This window comes from Marmota marmota, unplaced genomic scaffold, assembly GCF_001458135.2.
Source record: "Marmota marmota marmota unplaced genomic scaffold, marMar, whole genome shotgun sequence".
NCBI classification, from domain to species: domain Eukaryota; kingdom Metazoa; phylum Chordata; class Mammalia; order Rodentia; family Sciuridae; genus Marmota; species Marmota marmota.
Window position 1 is genome coordinate 48,090,248 of NW_026000016.1, and position 21,874 is coordinate 48,112,121.

Sequence of the window (21,874 nt, forward strand, 5' to 3'; positions counted from 1 at the left end):
TTCCATTTCAGTCCCTATAGAGTTGCCCTGTTATATTTTTAGGATTTCATAGTTTTCCATTGCATGCATATGACAAGTTAATTGCTTCAGGTCTATATTGATGGATAGTTATTTCCAACTTTTTGATATTATAATTCATGTTGAAATAATATTCCTGTATATCTTCAATGTATACATGTGAATCTATAAGAATAGCTGTGTCACCTAGTGCACTGGAGCACACCCATAATTCCAGCAACTCAGGAGGCTGAAGCAGGAGGATTGCAAGTTCAAGGCCAGCCTGGGCAACTTAGTGAGACCCTGTCTCAAGAAAAAAAAAGAAGGAAAGAAAGAAAGAACAACTGTGCCAAGTGCTATGTACATTTTAAATTTGACAGATATTACCCACAGCCCTCCCCAGAAGTACCAGAAATTGAGAGTAATTCCTTCTCATTAGTGCTGAGTTTATCTTTGCCAACTTAAATGATAATGGTATCTTATTATGCTAATCTACATTCTTCATGGATTAAGTTGAGCTTCTTTTTACATGTTTAAAGGTACTTATTTTCATTTCTTTTTCCATGAATTGCTTTTGTCTTTTGTCCATTTTTTTCTTTTAAATTGTTGGTGTTTTTCTTATTCAGTTGCAGGAGCTCTTTATATATTAAAATAACCTCTTTTTTTATAGTGTTACAGTTACTTTACCAATCTGTCATTTTTGCTTTTTTTGTGTGTATGTGTGTGATAGTTTTTCACCAAGTAAAAATGTGTGTGTGTTCTGTTGTTGTTGTTGTTTTGTACTGGGATTGAATCCAGGGGTGCTTACCACTGAGCCACATCCCTAGCCCTGTTTATTTTTTATTTTGAGACAGGGTCTTGCTAAATTGCTTAGGGCCTCACTAAGTTGCTGAAGCTGGTCTTGAACTTGCAATCCTCCTACCTCAGGCTCCCAAGTCACTGGGATTACAGGTATGTACCACAGCACCCAGAAAAATGTTTGGTTTCTATATGTATGGTCTGGGCTTATTTGTTTTTACTTTTATGACTTTCGGGTTTGTGCCATACTTAGATCGTCCACATTTCAAGATTATAAAAATATATTCACAGGGCTGGGGATGTAGCTCAGTGGTAGAGCGCTTGCCTCATATGTGTGAGGCATGAAGTTCGATCCTCAGCACCACATAAATGTAAATAAATAAAATATTGCGCCCATCTACAACTAAAAATATTTAAAATATTTACTCACACATTTTGTTTTGATTCTTATACAGGTTCAATTTTATTTTTAGCTATTCTATTGGTGATTTAGAACAAATTTTGATTTTAGAAATGACTTTGTTTTCCTCACTTCACAATGTAGCCTGGATTTCATCTCTACCAGTTAATGAAAATCATCTCCTTCATGTTACCATATGAACAGTTATCCCATCACATTGATTGCTATAATGTACTAACCAGCTCCCAAATACAGATTGTTTCCATAAAGAAACAATTGCTATAGTTTCCACTACATTATACGAAATAATATAGTATATCTCCACCTCAAATTCATCTGATTCAGTTTGAAGCTTCTGAAACTGCTGTTTCTTATAGGTCACTTTGGGGTCTTGTTAAAATTTAGATTCTGATTCAGCAGGCCTGGGGTGGAGCCTGAGGTCCTGCATTTCTAACTAGTTCTCAGCTAACACTATGATGTTGGACTGTGGACAGCATGGCTTTTGTATGAGTCTTAAATTCTCTTTTATGCATCCCATGTACTGGAGGAGGAGGCAGCACTCATGAACCATTTCATCCCATCTTCGAATGGCTCAGTTGAGGTTCTTCATATTAAGTTGAATCTGTATGTCTTGGCCTTGGTTTTTTTTTATCTTGGATACTGATAGAGAAGTTCTCACTCACATCCCAGCCCTTCAAATGTTTGGTAGACAGTTGGCGGTATCTCCTCTTCTTCAGGCTCAACATCTCTTCCTTCACCTGCTCTGTAGGTGCCACGAGTTGTGGGAGGAGTGGGGAGCAGGGGAGGATGAGGGGCAACGTGCTGCCCTGCCTTGATATTTTCCCTTTGAATGACATGCTCTTCTAAGTTCTCTCTCCATGTCTGCTTATCCAGGTAAAGTCCTGAAGTGTTCTCAGAGCTACAGGTCAAAGCCAAGCCTTTTATCTTCCCATCTCTGAAGAGGTAGGAGTGGCTGGCTGGATAAGAGAAGAGATGGGAGAACTGGGTATAGGAGGGGAGTGGGTCCCAGAGGTGTGCTGGCTCTCCAAAAGCAGCCCAGTAAGCCCAGGTGGGACGGCCACGCCTATAACCCCCAGCACTCAGGAGGCTGAGGCAGGTGGATTTAAGTTTGGAGGTCAACCTCAGCAACTTAATGAGGACTTAAGAAATTCAGCAAGACCCTGTCTCAAAAAAAAAAAAAANAAAAAAAAAAAAAAAAAAAAAAAAAGTGCCTGGGGTCTAGCTCAGTGGCAAAGTGCACCTGGGTTCAAGTCCCACTACAAGAAGGAGGAGGAGGCAGGGGAGGAAGAGGAGCAACAGCAGTAGCCCTGATCTGCAGCATGGGTTGATTCCTCGGTGTGTAAATTCCCCTTCCATGATCAGTTTCAGACTAAAGATGTTCTGTTGCTGCCGGCAGTAAAACAGTGTTATGGCATTTCCACCAGAATAAATGTAAATAACCTCAGGAACATAAAACATAGTAGCAAAATAATTAGAAATGATGAGTTTTAGAGTATGTTTGCTTTCAAACAATTTCTTTAAGGTGAGTTTTGACAAAGGCTATATTTACCAGTGGGCTTGAAGATTTTTTAAAAAATTCAACCATCTGCTCTTGTGAGCCTGTATGAGTCAGCTCCGGCTGGCCCTGGTGACCTCTATTGGAAATCTGGACGCTGTACTCCTTCTGGAGCCTTCGGGGAGAGAACTTGCCAGGCCTCTCTTGGAGCATCCTTGTTCCCTGCACAGAGACGTCTCTCCCATTCCTACTATGGCAGACAGAACTCACTCTGTCAACGCCGGTGTTCTGCTGTCCCCTCGTGGCAGCTCCTGTCCTCTGCAGCTGCCTGGGAGCTTTAGGCCACCGCAGAACCCACCAAGTCCGCGGTGGTAATGAGAGCCCCTGGGTCAGGTAAAAGAGCCTCCCTCTTCCACTCCAGCCTTTTGGAATCCAAGAGGGGACAGGTCAGACACCTGTGGCCTCAAGCATCGCTGCTTCTTCTGCATCCCCGAGTCGTGAGTTCGTACTGCCCTCCGCAGTTCCCGCCGGGCGGTGATGAAACAGGGAAAACAGATCTTTGCCTGACACTGTGGCTCCACCTAGTGCCTGTGTCCCCTCAATGGCACCTGCACCTACCTTGTCAGGCCCATCTGGGCACCCCTGAGAGTGAGCTGCACTGAGGAACTCCGACTCAGGAGCTGTGGCTTTTTGTGTTGTTTTGGCTTGAGGCCCGGTGGGAAAGTCTCTGCAGTCATCTGCGTTAGCGCCTGGGCTTCCATTCATCCTAGAACAGGGAGAAGGAAAAGATCCGGTTAGCACTGCACCAGATCTTCCTCCACAAGGTGGGACCTTCTCCCCAGACCAGGCTCAGTTCGAGCTTAACTCTCCATCTAGGAGGACCCTGGAGCTCCCCTGAGCCAAAGGCTTTCAAGCAGAACTGACCAAGACCATTGGTAAGAAATATATTTTACCACGGACCAAACAGCACAGGGTATACTGCATACAGAAGGTTCTGGAAGCAATAATTACCCTTACTGTGTATAATGCATCTGAATATTTCCATTATTTCTTATTCTGTACTTCCCATTTTAAAAAAAAGTCATCTACAATTTTAAATAGAGAGTTAACAGCTCATTAATAGGCCACTACCAATAGTTTGCAAAATACCAATTTTGGCCAACCCCTCAGTTCACTGAGAAGAAACAGAGGGCAAAGAAAGAACAAACTTACCTCATTGCAAATCAGGGATAGAGCCATACAGGATTCAAAAACCAGGTCTCAAATGCCCAGTCCTGAGCTCTTCTCCTGTCCCTCCAAGGCTTCCTCTGGGATGTGCCCCAGGTTCTCATTACAGAAAGCCCAGAAGTGCCACTTCCTGTGGCCTGGGCCCATTTAGGACAGCCCATCAGGTCCGAGCACAGCCGCTGGGTGCCCCAGAAGTCAGGCTCCCCTGCAATGAACTTCTCCTATTACAACACTAGGCGGCAGCAAAGAGCAGGAAAACAGGTGTGGTAGGCTCAGGCCACTCCCATTATCTGGTGGGTGAATGGATAGCAGTGACCATTTTCGCAGGACTGTATTTTACCAAAGATCTTTGGAACTTAACTTCTAATGGTTAAAGAACTTTTGTCTTTAAAGGATAACCTGACACAATATTTTTTGGACCAGTTTTGATGGAAATGTAAATCCATACATTCTCTTCCTAGAAGGCATTTAGGCATTGTTAAGTCCAATTGATTGTTAGTGTTGTTAAAGTTTTCTCTTTCCTTGTTGTTCTAACTGTTCTGTTTTGAAAGTGAGCATTGAAGTTTCTAACTATTGTTCAGTTGTCTAATGTCTGTCTGGTTTTGCCTCTTGTGTTTTGTGCTCTGTTATTAGTTACATATGTGTTTGTAATTGTTATATCTTCCTGATGGATTGGCCTTTTTGTCTTTTGCCTCTAACATTATGTATTTAAAATATCCATACTTTTTTTTTTGTGAGGGGAGGGGGTACCGGGGATTGAACTCAGGGGCCCTTAACCACGGAGCTACACATCCCCAGCCCATTCTTATATTTTATTTAGAGATGGTGTCTCATTGAGTTGCTTAAGGCCCTGCTAAATTGCTGAGGCTGGCTTTGAACTCCTGCCTCAGCCTCCCAAGCTGCTGGGATTCCAGGCATGCAACACCAAGCCTAGCTCTAAAAATATCCATAGTTCTTGTGCATAAAATTCCATCTTCATATAAACCTATCACCCCTGCTGCCCCCTCTGGATTCAGGAACAGCCTTAAAAGAAAGATGATGGTTTTTCTTTTCAAGAGCTGAGGAAATATCACTGAATCTTCCTGGAGACTTCACCTTGAGAAATGGTGACCACAAAAACAAAATCCCTGATCTCGGCCTCCCTAGCCATGGCCTGCCTGGGCACATGCAGAGATTACTGGTGAGATGTATGTGTGGCTGGTGACTATTGCTGGGGCTTCTGCTTAGAGGGCAGGATGAGGAATGGAGGCAGGTCAGTGGGCAGTTCGTGTAAGATTCCCTTCTTGTCTTTAGTAACATTTTTTGTTTATTTTGTCTGATATCAGTCAGTATACATCCACCCCACCCCCAGCCCCAGTTTTCTCCTGGTTGCTGTTTGCATGATGGATCTTTCCCCACATTCCTACTTTCAGTCTTTTTGTACCTGTAAATATAAATTGTGGCTCCTCTAGACAGCATGTTTATTTGGATCTTGTTCTCATCCGGTTGGACAGTCTCTGTACTTCATTGGATTATTTAATCTATTCACATTTAATGTCTTCTTAATATAGTTGGATCTACATCTTCCATTTTACTTTTTGTTTTCTACATCTTGTGTCCTTTCTGTTCCTTCTTTTCTGTTTTCTTTTGCATTAAGTGAATCTGTCTAATGTATCATTTTAATTTCTTAATGAAATAAAAAATTATTTTTGTGCTATTGGTTTAGCGGTTGCTCTAAAGGGTACGATTCCATCTTAACACATCAGAGTCAGCTTCAGATTTATACTAGCTTAATGCTAGGGACACACAGCAATGCCACTCCTCTTTATCTCAACTCCCCTTCCCACAATGCTATGGTATTACTGTTACAATGAGGAGCTTTTATTTTATTTTTAAATATTTTTTTAGTTGTCAATACACATTTATTTTTTGTTTTATATACAGTGCTGAAAATCAAACCCAGTGCTTCACATGTGCTAAGCAAATGCTCTACCACTAAGCTACAGCTATTATTATGTTTTGTTTGTTTGTTTTTGGTACCAGGGTTTGAACCTGAGGGTACTTAACCACTGAGCCACATCCCAAGCCATTCTTTTATTTTGCAACAGGGTCTCACTAAGTTGCTGAGGGCCTTGCTAAGTTGCTGAGGCTGGCTTTGAACTTGGGATCCTCCTGTTTCAATTTCCCACGCTGCTTGGATTACAGGTGTGCGCCATGGCACCTGGCTAGTGAGGAGCTTTTAAAAAACTACAGATTTCTAGACTACCCTAGACCTACAGAATCGCAATCTGTATTTTTTTTTCCCTAAGGCTCCCCAGGTGATTCTGATGGTTGGCAAGTTTGGGAAATCTCTTTCCTAGAAGGCGAGGAAACTGGAGCCTAGTTGTAGCTAATTTCTTTAACAAGTTATAAATATGAATTGTTACAATTGAGGAAATCAAGTAAAAGAAATTTATGGATTTTGATTCCTTTCCAAGTCATTATTGGAACCTAAAGGGAAGACTTTTCTAGAAATAAAGGGAGATTTCAGAAATAGAGCAAATCGAAAATTTCAGGCCCAGATTGGCTTAACCTACTTGGTTACATATGAAGACGACAGTAGTAATGACTGAGAGTTGGACTGAAATGTGTTTGAAAAACTTCCTCCGAAGAGGCCAAACTATTAAGAACTAATACTTATTGGGCATTAGCAATATTCCAGGATCTCTTTTAAGGGCTTCAAGTATGGATCTTATTTCTTTCTCTCACTAATTCCATGATGCACATGATATGTGTTCACTTTAAAAAGAGAGCAAAATTCAAGTGAAGACCTATTTATACACACAGATACTGAGAGTTGAAGGTTTGGAATGTGGGTTTAGTGTCAAGCCTGACCTTTAAACTATTACATTTTCTTGCTCCAAATCAAGAAATGTATGAAGAGAGAATAATGATTCTATTTATAATCTCTTGATTCTTCTTGTTTAGTATAAAATTACAGTGATCTGATCATGGCTTCCTAATGTACAAAATTTTCTGCAAAATAAGTTTTTGACCTAGAGAGGAATAATAGAGAAGAACAAATAGTAAGGAGGTACCATGATGAGATCAGTCAGGAAACCTGACTGGCTGGTTAGAAGGCATAAAATCAATGATTCTGAAACAGTAGCATTTTTGATATGAATGAGAAAAAGAATTTGTATAACATGGAAATTTAAATAATAGCATTTATAAGTAAAACTTACAACCAAAGAATTGCTTCTTCCTAAATTTTTATAAATTTATAATTTCATTATATGTCCAATTATCCCCAACATAAATAACCCAAAATACCCTGCAAATAGTACAATGTAGAAAAGATGCCTTGGGTGAACACTTACTAACATGCGAACTGTTTTTCCATATACTTATAATAATACTATATTAGAGTAATTACAGCTTGAATTTCTTAATGTTAAGAAAACAGTATGATATACACATATAATACTTTATATTGTACCTTAATTTTCAAGTTATTTGTGTATATAAATTAGTAGAGTTCCTCTTTAGTATTTGAGTTATAAACCTTTTCAATATTGACTACATACACCTCATCACACTTATAAACAACTTTTGCACCATATTCAAATTTATTTTCTACTTCAAGATGAAAAGAACCAAATGGAGTATCCCCAGGATGTCCACAGGGCTTCCCTAAAATAAAAATATATATGTATATGTATTAGTATGTTTTACAGGGAACACATTTATGTAGGAGTTTGTGGACAAAGATATTTGGCATTTAATTAGAGGACAACATTGAATATAAGGAAAATTGAAAATAGCAAAGCTATTATTTTATAATTGAATGTATTTTTGAATTTTGTCGGATTACTGTTGTCTTTTTAAAAATAATCATGTATTGTTTTGTATTAAAATGATAAGAATGATATAATTCAACCAGTATTGTTACAATATCAAGTATTAAGCATTTTCACAACTAAAAGATTTCATAAATTTCACAAAAAAAGTGAAGTACTCAGGGCTGGGGTTGTGGCTCAGTGGTAGAGTGCTCACCTAGCATGCACGAGGCACTGGGTTCAATCCTCAGCACCACATAAATGTAAAATAAAGATATTGTGTCCATCTAAAACTTAAGAATAAGTATTGTTTTAAAAAGTGAAGTACTTACTCTGACATATCCTGCCTGGATTAAGAGCCACCCATTCTCCATTTCTGCATGCCTTTTGATGGTACCAAGTGTTCTGTAGCCAGGGTGGCATTTGTAGGTAGCCTGAGTACCCTCTGGATAAGGCTGGTCAGGCCAGGAACCTAACAGAATTTCTGCATCTCCTGTTGGAGGAGGTCCTTGGCAATCTGCAAATAATAAAAGCAAACATATGGTATGTTGGGGTTAGCTTTGCTTTTAAAAATACCTATGTGGTTACTGATCCATCCCTTGTGGGCATGTGTGTCATGGGTTGGTTGTGATGTCTCCCCTAAAGCTCACTTATAAGATAATGCAAGAAGGTTTAGAAGAAAAATGAATGGGTTATGAGAGCTTTAACCCAATCAGTGAATGTATCTGTTGATGGGGGGATGGGGATTAACAGAGTGGTAAATAAAGGTGAGTAGGGTGTGGCTGGAAGAGATGGGTCATTAGAGTATCTGGTCATTTTGTATCTGGCCAGTGGAGTCTTTCTCTGTCTCTCTGCCTCCTGATCATCATGTGAGCAGCTTCCCTCTGCCACACTCTTCCCTGCTGATGTTGTGCCTCACCTCAAACCCTGAGGAATGGAGCTGCCTATCTATGAACTGAGACTTCTGAAATGGTGAGACCTCAGATAAACTTTTCCTCCTCTACAATTGTTCTGGTCAGATCTTTTAATCACAGCAACGAAAAGCTGACTAGAACAGTGTGCATGTAAAATAGTGTGTGTGTGTTTAAAAGTAAATTGTGGGATTGAGAGGATTAAATTAATTAAATCCAAATGAGAAAGCTCTATTTCATGCAAACATATGGTCTTTGGCTATTTCTTACCTGGTTAGGACTGCCAGCTCTGGATATGGATTGATGATCTGAATTTGAATAAATAGAGGAATGGTAATGAAGAAAGAAAGAACCAGATGAACTTTGAGAGATTACATCTAGCATAAAATTTTCTGAAACTTGGTAGAGTGCTCACCTAGCATGCACGAGGCACTGCTGAGGTTTTGGACTGAAATTTCCCATATTCTCAGACAAAATGTCCCAAAAGGAAAAGTGGCCTGCTTTAAGTAAACAGTATCTTTATTGAACATATTTGCTATATTTGAAAATCACTCAGGATCAAATTTTAAAACAGGAGTTAAAGCATCAAAGAAGCAGGTAAATTTATCAGTCTTTTGGGATAGAGGAACAAGATTCTAACCAGGTTCTCAATTGAAAACACACACACACACACACAGTCCTCTCTTTGAAAATTAAAGCACACATGAAAGGAGAAAAAGTATGTCCAGGAAGAGAAAATAAAGTTAGTAAATAGCAGACACTTAGCTCCTGAAGCTACAATGCTATCAATATCTTTAGAATAACTCTTTTAAGTATGTTAAAGAAACTATATAAAGAAGATGTAAATGAGTAAAAATAAAAAGATACCCAAACAAAATGACTCTAAAAATCATGTGTTATTCTGAAAGTACAGAATAAATATGTGAAATAATGTCTCATGAGTCATATGGACACAGAGGGAAATATATTAAACTTGAAGAAAGTCTAATGTAGAAATGCCACAAGTGAAATACAGAAAGGCTAAAGTGCATAAATAAGAACAAATCAAACAGAGTAAAAAAATGTGTCATGCAGTGTCAAGTAACAGAACATATGAATAACTGGAGTTTCAAAGGAGGGAAAACTGACAGAAGTAATAACTGAAAAATTAATACTGAAAGGTACCTAAAATCTATTAGAGAAATCAAAACACAAATGTAAATTTTGGCAAACTCCCCAGAGTATATACACAAAGGAAACCTATATTTAGGCTCTGCTAAAACACAAACATAAAAAAACAAAAGCAAAAAACCTTAAACACATACAGAAAAAAAATTTATTTTGATAACACCAAAATAACAACTGAGTCTATAATAGTAAATGTTGAAGCATGAAATCGTTGTCTTACATTTCTAAAATTAGATGCTTAAAATTTCATTTCTAAAATTAGTTAGGTGCTTAAAATTATATGTCAACTGAGAATTCATGAAGAAAATCTTATTTTGGGCTCACCAACTCAGAGGTTTAATCCTTAAAACTATGAACTGAGAATAAATTATTTCTTTGCTAAGTAACTGTTGTCAGGTACTTTGGTCACAGCGATGAAAAGCTGACTGATAAATTGATACTGAAAAGTAGGGTTGTTGCTGTGAGTAACCTGACCATGTGGTTCAGAAGCCTTTTGAACTGGTTTGTGGCAGGAGTTTGGACATGTTTGGAGATGCAGGCTGGAGAAAACTTAGAATGTTAAAAGCAAAGCTTTTTAGGTAATTCTGATGGGAGCTGAGAAGACCAGAATGTTGATAACAATATGAACAGTAAAAAGACTATGCTCATGAGGTTTCAGATGGTAATGAGGACTCTTAGGAATTGGATTAGAGACAAGTCACATTAGATACAGTCACATGACAGCAAAGAACTTTTCTGCAATTTGCCCATGATCTGAAACTTTGAGTCTCAATCTATAGTTGATGGACTAATTAATCTGGGGGAGTAAAGTTCAAGGCAGCACAAATTCAGAAAGTTGAATGGGTATTGCTGGTGGTTTTTTATCCAAATTTACTGTGATAATGAGAAGCAAAAAAAACAGGAAAGATTGAAAAAGCTTTCAGTTTGGCCAAAGAAGTAGATGTGGTTGCTGAAGAGATTACCACCACTACAGAGAAGCTAAGTATTTTATCCAGAGATAATAGAAAAGATTCCTTAAGGGCACCTTAGGAAACTACACCCATTGAAGTCTTAAGGGTGTAAAATAAAAATTCATTTGAAAAGAGATCATAGGAGCACCCTGCCTCCATAAGAGGGACCTATGAAGTTCCTTCCTCATGGGTCCTTAAATAATGTTCAGTTGTCTAGATTCAAGGGCCCCTGCAACCATAGTCAAGGAGCCCAGCTATTCCTTGAGCTGGCAGCAGGAGTTGGCATCATCCATGTGGTGCCAGTTGTTCAAGAATGTAGGATTCTGGAGTTGGGGATCATGGAGGCCTCCACTGAGGTTTCAAAGGAAGTCCTGGGAGGCCAGGCAAAGTGCAGGAGGGTCAGAATCCCTTCAGGTAGCCCCTGAGACAGAAATGCATAAAAATGTGAGAATGAAGCTAAAGCTGCAGTGGAGACCTCAGGAATTAAGAGATTCTAGTAACATGGAACATCTGCCAAGGAAAGCTGTAGGAAGCAATGGGCAGAGCCATCCAAGAGAGAAGCCATGTTGGATGCAGCGCACAAGGCCAAAGGGGTGGGGCCACAGAAAAGGGATTCACATCTCACCACAATCTATGTAAGAGAACACAAATATTCTCTTAAATCTTCTTTAACCATCCACTATATTTGACACTCAGTTGTTTAACTCACTAATATTTTGTGCCATTAATCTACTATCATATTTGCTTATTTTATCAATATTTTCATTTTTTCTTTAATTTTTTGAAAAAATGATAGATTAAAACAAAAATTATACCTAATAACAGTTTACTATGTGGTATTTCCCTGTTTGTATAGTCTGTGTAATGTTTAAGTCAAGCTAAACATCTATCTTCTCAATGATCTATCATTTCTTCATGGTGAAAACATCTTTTTAATTGATAATTATTTGCACATATTTATGGGGTCTTTTTTTTATTATTTATGGGGTCTTTATGATGTTTTAATACATGTATACTTTGCACAATGTCCAAATCAGGACAAATATCTTTCTCTTCAAACATTTATTTCTTTGCAGTTAGAACATTCAAAATCCTTTCTCCAGCTCTTGAAATACACAGTACATTATCATAATTGATACTTACCCTATATACAATGAAAACTTAATGTTTTAAACACTATGATTAAATATCAAAAGTATAAAGTTTAATGAATAAAACAAATTTCAAAAACAACATATATATTAGAGTATTTTAAAAATAAAAAAAAACTATGCAAAATTAAACAACTGAAAAATTACATTCTTCTTTCCAGTAAGAAAAGCATTAATACTACCAAAATTCAAATGTTAAAATGAAAAAAAAATTCATTTTCTTAAGAACAGTCATTAACATGACCATTACTTGTTAGGTTTATTAGGCAAAAGTAATAAAAGTCCAATTTGGACCCTGAATGGGTTCATGCTGGTGAAGCCAGAATTAGCCAGGCAGTCAACATAGATAGGTAAATCGAGTCAGGTCGGATCAAGGAGGCCAATTTGAGTAAGTCCAGAAAGTTGGAGTCTGCCTCCTAGGGACTTCAGAGCCCTTCCTCCACCCTTATCATGATAATCTGCTCTGTTCCAACCTGTTGCTAAGGTAATCTGCCCCAGGAATTGTCCCTCCCTACAGGGAGTTGTAAAAGCTGTTAATTAATGTGTCCTGGGCTGCTTCATCTGGCCAATCCCCCTGTCCATCTGCTTCTCACCTTTTGGTCATTCCACCTGAGCATCTCCTGGGCCTAGTCACATACACAGAAAGGAGAGAGATAAGGGGAAGAGAGCAGGAGAACAAAGGAAGCCTAAGATATTAAAAAAAAAAAAAAAAGGCAGAATACCCTCACTTCTTAAGATACCAGGATACCAGCCATGGCCCCCTTCTTCCTCCTGGGAGAAGTCTATGTTACCCCTTTCTAAATAAACCCTGCTTTATATGCTTGCCTCGGTGTGCTTCTCTAATGTTATACTTCAACATGTGAGGAAGCAGGATTCCTCTCCAGTAACTGGTGGTATCACTGGTATGAATGCCTAGCTTCATTTTAAAGAATACACAGAAAACCAAAGAAAAGAGTGAAATCTTAACATGGCCAAAGAAAAAGTCAGATTCATTTAATGGCAATTAATGGTTAGACTTACAGCAGACTTCTCAATAGCGGTAACAAGCTAGAAGATGTTAAAAGATCTTTTTAAATTTGGAGAAAGCTGTAATTACCAATCTAGAATTCTACATACACAAATAATTTTTCAAGAATGAAAATTTGATCAATAAAATTTGAGAAAATTGCCTCCATAAATTCACATTAATAAAACAAAAACAAATGAATTAAAAGATATACTTCAGAAAAAGGAAAATGCCCCTGGATATAGGGTCTATGATAATAGAGAAATGAAGAGCCAAGAAAATGATATACACAGGAGTAAATCGAAATTAACATTGACTACAAAACAAATATATATATATAATATATGTACATATATAATCTTATGCTGCTTAAATACACAAGTGTGCACACACACACATATATAAACTACATGACAATGGTGTATAAACTGAGAAAAGAGAATTGATGTCTTATGAGCTCTCAGTGTTGAGAAGAGTGGAAAGGTATTAACTAACTGTGATAGTTTTCTTTTTTATTTTAATAATTTGTATTTTATGTTTTACACAAATGGAGCACAACTTTTCATTTCTCTGGTTGTACATGATGTAGGGCTACACCATTCGTGCACTCATACTCATACATAGGTGTAACAATTGATAGATGAAAATGGCTGGGCCTCCATCTTTTGGTATTCGATCAAACACTAATCTATGTGCTGCTAGGAGGGCATGCAATAAATCTATTGACTTTACTCCAGGTGATTATTCAAGGTAAAAGTTCTGGAAGGAATTTTACTATGGACAGCAGTTGCCTTCCCTGTGAGTTCCAGTCTGTTTGTGACCAGATTCTCCTTCTGACTTCCCACCATGTACGTTTCAGACTTAGATTGTTCCCACAATTTCCTAAGCAACTAGGAAGAATCTCTTATTTTAAGAGCAAGATAGATAAATGGGTATATTGATCAACTGATTGACATTTAGATAATCTTCTGCTGATTAGACTTTTCTTCTGAAGTCTGAGTGATAAATTAGCATCAGACTTTGTTAAGAAGGCTCGTGCTATGATATCCATGTTTGTTGCTTCCCCAACATTCATGTTTAAACCTAATCACCAATGTGTTGGTATTAGGAGGTGGGGTTTGGGGAGGTAATTAGATTATGTAAGTGGAGCTCTCATGAAGGGGATTAGAGCTATGTTAAAAGAAGCTTTAGAGTGGTTTTACAAAGGAGGCTGCCCTGTCCATTCCACTGTGTGGGGACACAAGTAGAAGGTGCTGTCTATGAACCAGAAGATGTCCTCAGTTGATCCTCTGCTGGCACCTTCTCATACTTCCCAGCCTTCAGAACTGTCAAAAATAAACATCTGATGTTTTTATAAACTGCCCAGTTAATGATGGTGTGCTATAGCAGTCCAAATGAATTAAGACAACTAGTTTTAATTCCTAGATTAATTGCCAAAGTTACAGAAGCAGAATTGAGATGAAATGTTTAACCTTTAAGGGAAAGATTAAATCATGAAAATTAACCAATTCAGAAGGCAGCAAGATTGTAAAGAGGAATCAAATACAGTAAAAGGGATTAAGCTAAAGGGTTAGATTTTAACTGCAACACATCAGTAATTTTATGACACAGAAATGGATTGAATGTTCCAGTTAAATGGGGAAACTGGCTATCCATATGTAGAAGAATGAAACTAGACTTTTATCTCTCACCCTGCACAAAAATCAACTCAAAATGGATCAAAGACCTAGGGATTAGACCAGAAACTGTGCAACTCCTAGAAGAAAATGTAGGATCATCACTCCAACTCAACAGGCTATCAACACTCAGGAAATAATGCCAACAGTTAATAAATGGGATGGTATCAAATTAAAAATCTTCTGCACAGCAAAGGAAACAATTAAGAATGTGAAGAGAGAACCTACAGAATGGGAGAAAATCTTTACTAGTGACTCTTCTGACATAGGTTAATATCTAGGATATATAAAGAACTCAAAAAACTTCACACCAAAAAAATCAAATAACCCAATTACTAAAAGGGCAAACAAACACAAATTTCTCAAAAGAAGAAATACAAATACATATGAAAAAAATATTCCACATTATTAACAATCAAGGAAATGCAAATCAAAACTACACTGAGATTTCATCTACACCAGTCAGAATGGCAGTCATCAAGAATACTAATAATGGGCTGGGAATATAGCTCAGTTGGTAGAGTGCTTGCCTCACATGCAGAAGGCCCTGGGTTCAATCCCCAGCACCACACACACACACACACACACAAAAAAAAATTTAAAATAAAATGTGAAGCACCTAGTAAAAAGTATATGTGTGTGTGTGTGTGTGTGTGTATAAAATCTTAGAGTGTATATGTTTCAAAATTACTGTTGGAGACAGTGTGTACATCTTTAATAATTGATGAGAACAAAGCAAGAAAAATTCTTAAGGATATTTTGAAAAACTTACAAAAGACTTACTTTATATACAAAGAACACTGTACCCAACAATATTTTTTAAAAAACACATAAAATATTTATGAAAATAAATTACATTAGATGATAATAATGCAAGTTCTGATAAATTTCAATCTATCAAAATCAGAATATATTCTTGTTCCCCCACGTTATAAGAAAAAAAACCCAAGAAAATAGCAATAAACAAAAATTGGTTTACAAATTCATAAAGTCTTCTATAGGTCAATGAGAAAATCAATGAGAATTAGAAAATATTTTGAAGTGAATAATAACCAAAATTGTACACAAACATTTAGTAAAATAAATAAAAATACAGAAAGGAGGTAAAACTTAAGGAAGTGAGAATTCTCAAAAAGCTAGAAAAATAGCTGTGTAGAAAGAAATTAGGAAATAATAGTAAAAAGAGAAGAAATAATAAAATGAAAAAAAAAATACACAATATATAAAGCATTAAAGAAACTAAAAGCTAGTTTGGGGACAAAACAAAATTAATGCAATTCTGAAAAGACTAATCAAGAGTAAAGGGAGGGGGCACAAATAATCATCATTAGGAATAAAACAGAATGATTAGAATTATTTGTCATAGATTATGTTCATATTTTATTTACTTATATGTATTATGTTTTACAATAAAATATGAAAGAAAAATCTACATATTATTCTTATTTGTAATATTAGTTATATGATATACAAAATAAAAACAAAGTTAATAAATACGGGGGCATGGGGGTAGGAAGGATAGTAGAATGAATCAGACATTATTGCCCTATGTACACATATAAGACCAGTGGGATTCTACATCGTGTACAACTAGAAGGATGAGAAATTATACTCCATCTATGTGTGATGTGTAAGGGTGCATTCTACTGTCATGTATAGCTAACTAGAACAAACAAAAATAAAATAAAATCAAATGAAAAAATAAATATGCTGGTTATTGATTTTAATTGTTAATGCTTTTAAGACTGTGTGCTGTTTAACTAAGATACAATAACAGTGATATTAGAAAGACTGCATCCTAGTTTTAAAAAATGATAAATTTTAAGATTTTTATAATCACACATATTGGTTAGATTATTATTTAAATTGTCAAACTTCTTTTATTACTTGGTTTTATAATAATGGTAATTATTTAGCATTCTGTTCTGGAATTTCTTTTTACAAAGTAAGGGGAAAGTGGCTGGGGTTGGGGCTCAGTGGTAGAGCACTTGCCTGGTGTAAGGCACTGGGTTCGATCCTCAGCACCACATAAAAATAAATAAATAAATAAAATAAAGGTATTGTGTTCATCTACAACTAAAAATATATTTTTTAAAAGTAAGGGGAAAAACTAACATAACTGAGACAAGTCCTACATATTCAGCAAAAAAATGTTTTACATTTCATAAAAACAAACAAAAACACTCCTGAAATTGCATTTTGTGAAAAAATAAAATATCTGTGTAGGCTGTAATATTCATTGATTTTCCTCTGAAGATTTTGCAAAATATTTTAACATTAGTGTTAGTGAAGTTGGTTAACTTGAGCTTCCTCATTAGAGCTTTGATTTTCGTAATTTAAACAAACAAAATCTTCTCCACTAGGTGGTGCCAATATCCTGTTACAAAACACCATCACTCTCCACCCTTCACCACTACCAAAAAGCCTGATGTTTTTGTTTTGATATTGAAATTTCATGTCTAGGTTGCTACATGGAGAATTTCTCTTTAGTTATAGGATGGACTGTACGTCTTTAACTTTCAAAATTTAGATCAATTTTGTGGTGTTCCAGTTACTGGGAAAATACATTAAATATCAAATGTAGTTCCCAACACTGTAAGTAGAGACTACTTTCCATGACCTTAAAATTTTGATAAATCCAGTTCCTTTGCTTTTATTAAGTTAATGGGACAAAAAGATACAAAGTTTTCTATAAATTTATTTGATTAAAATCACTTTTATTAAAGGAATACCTCTACCCAAAATGTAGTTCATCTGCAAAGAGTCTGGCCCAATAATTTTTTTCTGCTTACTATTCCAATTTCAAAAAATATGTTTATACTTCTAATTCTTGATCTTTCAAATTTAGTTACTTTTAACAATAAATAAAGTATAAGGCCATATCTCTTCCTACCAGCTCCTCACAATCTTACTTTGTGTATAGGTGTTTATCAGACCTAAGGAATTCTCATACGATTACCTTTTCTTTCTTTTTTTTTTTAACCACAAATAATTTTTAACACTCCAGTGCTTTCTTTCACAATTTTAAGTGGCATCACTGGATTTTGTAAGAAAAGAAAGTATCATCCCTTCTCCATTTCCCCACATTCTGTTACTGACCAGCCTAACTTGACTCTAGGCCTCAGCTCTTCTATCCTTCAGGCCATTCTGTACAAAACCACAAGTGATTTTTGCAAATCTGATCACATCCCTCCTGTGATTAAAATTCTTCTAAGACATCTCCTTTTTACTAAGGAGTCTTCATTCCTTACCTCCACCTGGACGGAAACACATTATCTGGATCTTGCCATTTTCTCCAATTTCTTCTCATATGTGTCCCATTTATTAACTGGGGCAGCTCTACCCTGGTTTATTTATAATTTGTTAAGCATTTCAAAACTTGTCTCTCTTTAGTTTTTTTTCTTTTTTTTTTAAAGATTTTTTTCTCTAGTTGTTTCTTCCTCTAGAATATTTGTACTAGAGATTTTTGATGACTGGCTTTGCTTCATTTTTCAGATCTCTATTCAAATGCTGCTTGCTCAAAGCCATCCAGTTTTTACTAGTCGATTCCCAAGTCTAGCTCATCTAATGTCGCAACACAGTTCCACCCCAAGTCCTTTCCTTTGGTCCTGGTTTCCTTCATATCTTAGGTTTTTTTTTATATGTATTTTTTAGTTTTAGGTGGACACAATATCTTTATTTTGTCTTTATGTGGTGTTGAGGATTTAACCCAGTGCCTTGCGCATGCCAGGCGAGTGTGCTACCACTTGAGCCACATCTCCAGCCCCATATCTTAGTTTATAATTCAGTCTGTCACTCTCAAAGTATAAGCTAACTGAAATTGAGGACTGTCTGTGTTTGTATGGTAGAATAATTTTCAATAATATTTAATGTCTTCTCTCTTCAAGTACCTCTTGACTATTTTTGTTGTAATCCCCAATACATGGAATTTTTATTACCAACTTATATCATAGCAAAAATAGTTCAAGTAATAATTCACCATATTGAGTTATAACAATAGTTAAGCATTTCTTATGTTAGGATGTTTATTTGTGTGAATCAACAAAAAAACTACAGGTTCAAGCTTAATAAAAAACATTCTCAAAAATTTCAAAGTAAGCAATAAGTTATTTTGCTCCAAATAATCAAACCATCAACATGTATGTACAAAATTTTCTTGAATTAAATTGGCAGTTCTTAAAGAAAATTGAGCAGGGACTTATTAAATAAGCAGCATAAAAATATTTTTCAAAGTGTGAAAATGTTTTTTCATGTTTGATTTATCTTAAAATTTTAAAAATTTCCATGTTATGCTTCCAATTCCAGATTAATAAGTCAGTGTTCTTATATCCAAGTATTTATTTGGATTTAAACAACAAATGTTTCACCCTATGCATTTAATCATCATTTACCTTTTTTTTACTTTCAAATTTAAGAGAATGGTATTATTTTCTTTGTATCTTTGAAATTTTTTTATTGTTCCATTATGATTATAGATAATAGTAGGATTCAGAAAACTTTACTTAAATTTTTACTTTTTTTTGTACATTTGCTCTATTTTTCTAAAATAATTTTTTTTGGAGGGAAAAAGAGTAGAGTGGGAGATATTTTTAAATAGGCTACTTCTTAACTTAGATTATGGTAGAATATACTAAAAACCCAAACTACAGAATCAATTTAGAAAAAAATAAAGAAAATGAAAATGGAAAAAAGCAGATATTTTGCATCAAATTTCTTTCCTATCTTCTCATGGATATACATGAGTATACTTTATATGCATATATATGGTATGATCCAAATAGCTTCTAAAAATTTTATTCATTTAGAAGTATCATGAGAAGAAAGGTAATCAGGAAAAGTGGTGTAAAAAAATCAGTGGCAGTAAGGAAGTTTTTTAAAAAAAATAAAATCTAAAAAAGGAAAAGAGTTTATGTTGCACTTAATAAGCTTTCAAAAAATAAAATTATATATTTTTTATATTTAAGGAGATGATTGTACAATTTCTGTGCAAAATTTTTTAATAGTGAAAAAAAGTATGATGATTATTCCAGGGTGGGGCTGGAGTTATAGCTCAGTGGTAAAGTGATTGCCTAATGTGTGTGAGGCTCTGGGTTCAATCCTCAGCACCACATAAAAATAAATCAATAAAATAAAAGAATTGTGTCCATCTACAACTTAAAAAAATTATATAAAAAAAGATTATTCCAGGGTCATAAAAAGAGAATGGAAAAACAGGTAACAACCATAAGAAACTGGGTAAAATAACAGGTATGCCATAATTAGGTTGAAATACATTATTATCAGAAAACAGCTTGAGACTCCACTGAGATCAAATCTCTTGAAACATGTAGTGTCTGAGTAGCCTCCTACTATAACCAGTTCAAGTAACCAGGGACATAGCCAGATGTAGTGAACAGATCCCATATCCAGGCCTGATACAATGACCAGGGAGAAACAATGTCCAGATACTATGCCTGAATACAATCAACAGAGACATTAGCCTACTACTGTGACCAGGTAAATAGACAATAGCTAGATGCTATAAATAGATATAGTAACCAGGCTTGATTTAGTAACTAGGTAGGTAATGCTCAGATACTGTGCCTAGATACAGTTAAGAGAGACATCAGCCTGATATGGAAACCAGTCACTATAACCAGAGGTAATATCCAGATTTAATGATCAGGTTCGGGAACCACAGACAATAGCAGATACAATGACCACATGCATTAGTATGGAAATTAGACACAGAAGCCAGATACTGTGATGAGGAATAGCAACAGGAAACATTAGCCAGATACCGTGACTGCATTCAGTAACTATAGACATTAGCCAGGTACTGTGACCAGTTACAGTAAACAGAGACCATATTCAGATACTGTGACCCAGTACAGTAAGCAGAGACATTTTCCAGACACTGTGACAAGGTACAAGGTACAAGCAATAATACCCAAATATTTGACTGGATACAGTAAGCAGAGCTATGAATCCAATACTGGGACCAGATACAATAATCAGAGACATTAGCCAGATACCATGACCAGTTATGGTAAACAGAGACAATATCCTAACTCTATGACTAGGTATAGTAAACAGAGACCTTAGCCAGATTTTGCAGTTAGGAACAGTAAGCAGAGACAATACAGAGACAGTAAACAGTAAACAGTAAACAGAGACCATATTCAGATACTGTGACCCAGTACAGTAAGCAGAGACATTTTCCAGACACTGTGACAAGGTACAAGGTACAAGCAATAATACCCAAATATTTGACTGGATACAGTAAGCAGAGCTATGAATCCAATACTGGGACCAGATACAATAATCAGAGACATTAGCCAGATACCATGACCAGTTATGGTAAACAGAGACAATATCCTAACTCTATGACTAGGTATAGTAAACAGAGACCTTAGCCAGATTTTGCAGTTAGGAACAGTAAGCAGAGTCAATACCTCATACCTCAATGAGTTACAATAATCAAAGGCATTAACCAGAGATTGTGACCAGGGACAATAACCATAGACATTAATCAAATACCATGACTAGATACAGTAACCAGAGTCATTAGCTAGGTATAGTGACCAGGTACAATATACAGAAACAGAATCCAGGCATTTTGGTCACGTATAGTACACAGAACAATACCATGATGAGTCATTAGCCATATACTGTGACAAGATACAATAATCAGAGACATTACCTAGATACCATGACCAAGCATAGCAACTAGAGACATTAAACAGATTCAAATACCATGACAGAAAACAATATGAAGACACCTTGCCTAGGTACACTCAACAGAGACAATATCCAGATACCATGCCCAGGTACAGCATCCAGAGACATTAGCCAGATATCTTGTCCAGGTATTGTAACCAGACACATCAACCAGATACCATGACCAAGTTGAGTAACCAGAGATAATATCAGATACCATGACCCAGCACAATAACCAAAGACATAAGCCTAATATTTTGCCCTGATACAGTAAACAGAGACATCACTCTAATACCAGATACAGGTGCACTAAATAGACACAACAACCTGATGGTCTAAATTAAATGGAGATTCTGTGGCCAGGAACAGTAAGAAAAGACAATACCTCATACCTCAACCTGTTACAATAATAAGAGGCCTTGTCTAGATACCATGTCCAGGTACAGTAACTAGTGATGATAACTAGATTACATGTGGAGCTACAATAAGCAGAAATATTAATAAGATGCCATGAATAGATAATAGATTATCTAGAGACATTAGCAAGATACTGCGACCATATTCAGTAGCTGAGACTTT

The 21,874-nt window shown here is 36.2% G+C and overlaps 1 protein-coding gene across 1 annotated transcript in view; it reads right to left on the reverse strand.

Annotated features, from left to right (window-relative positions):
* The window catches only part of LOC107140718 (complement factor H-like), a 49,314-nt gene that overhangs the window by 582 nt on the left and 26,858 nt on the right, over positions 1-21,874 (reverse strand). The gene's annotated exons all lie outside the window — the stretch shown is intronic.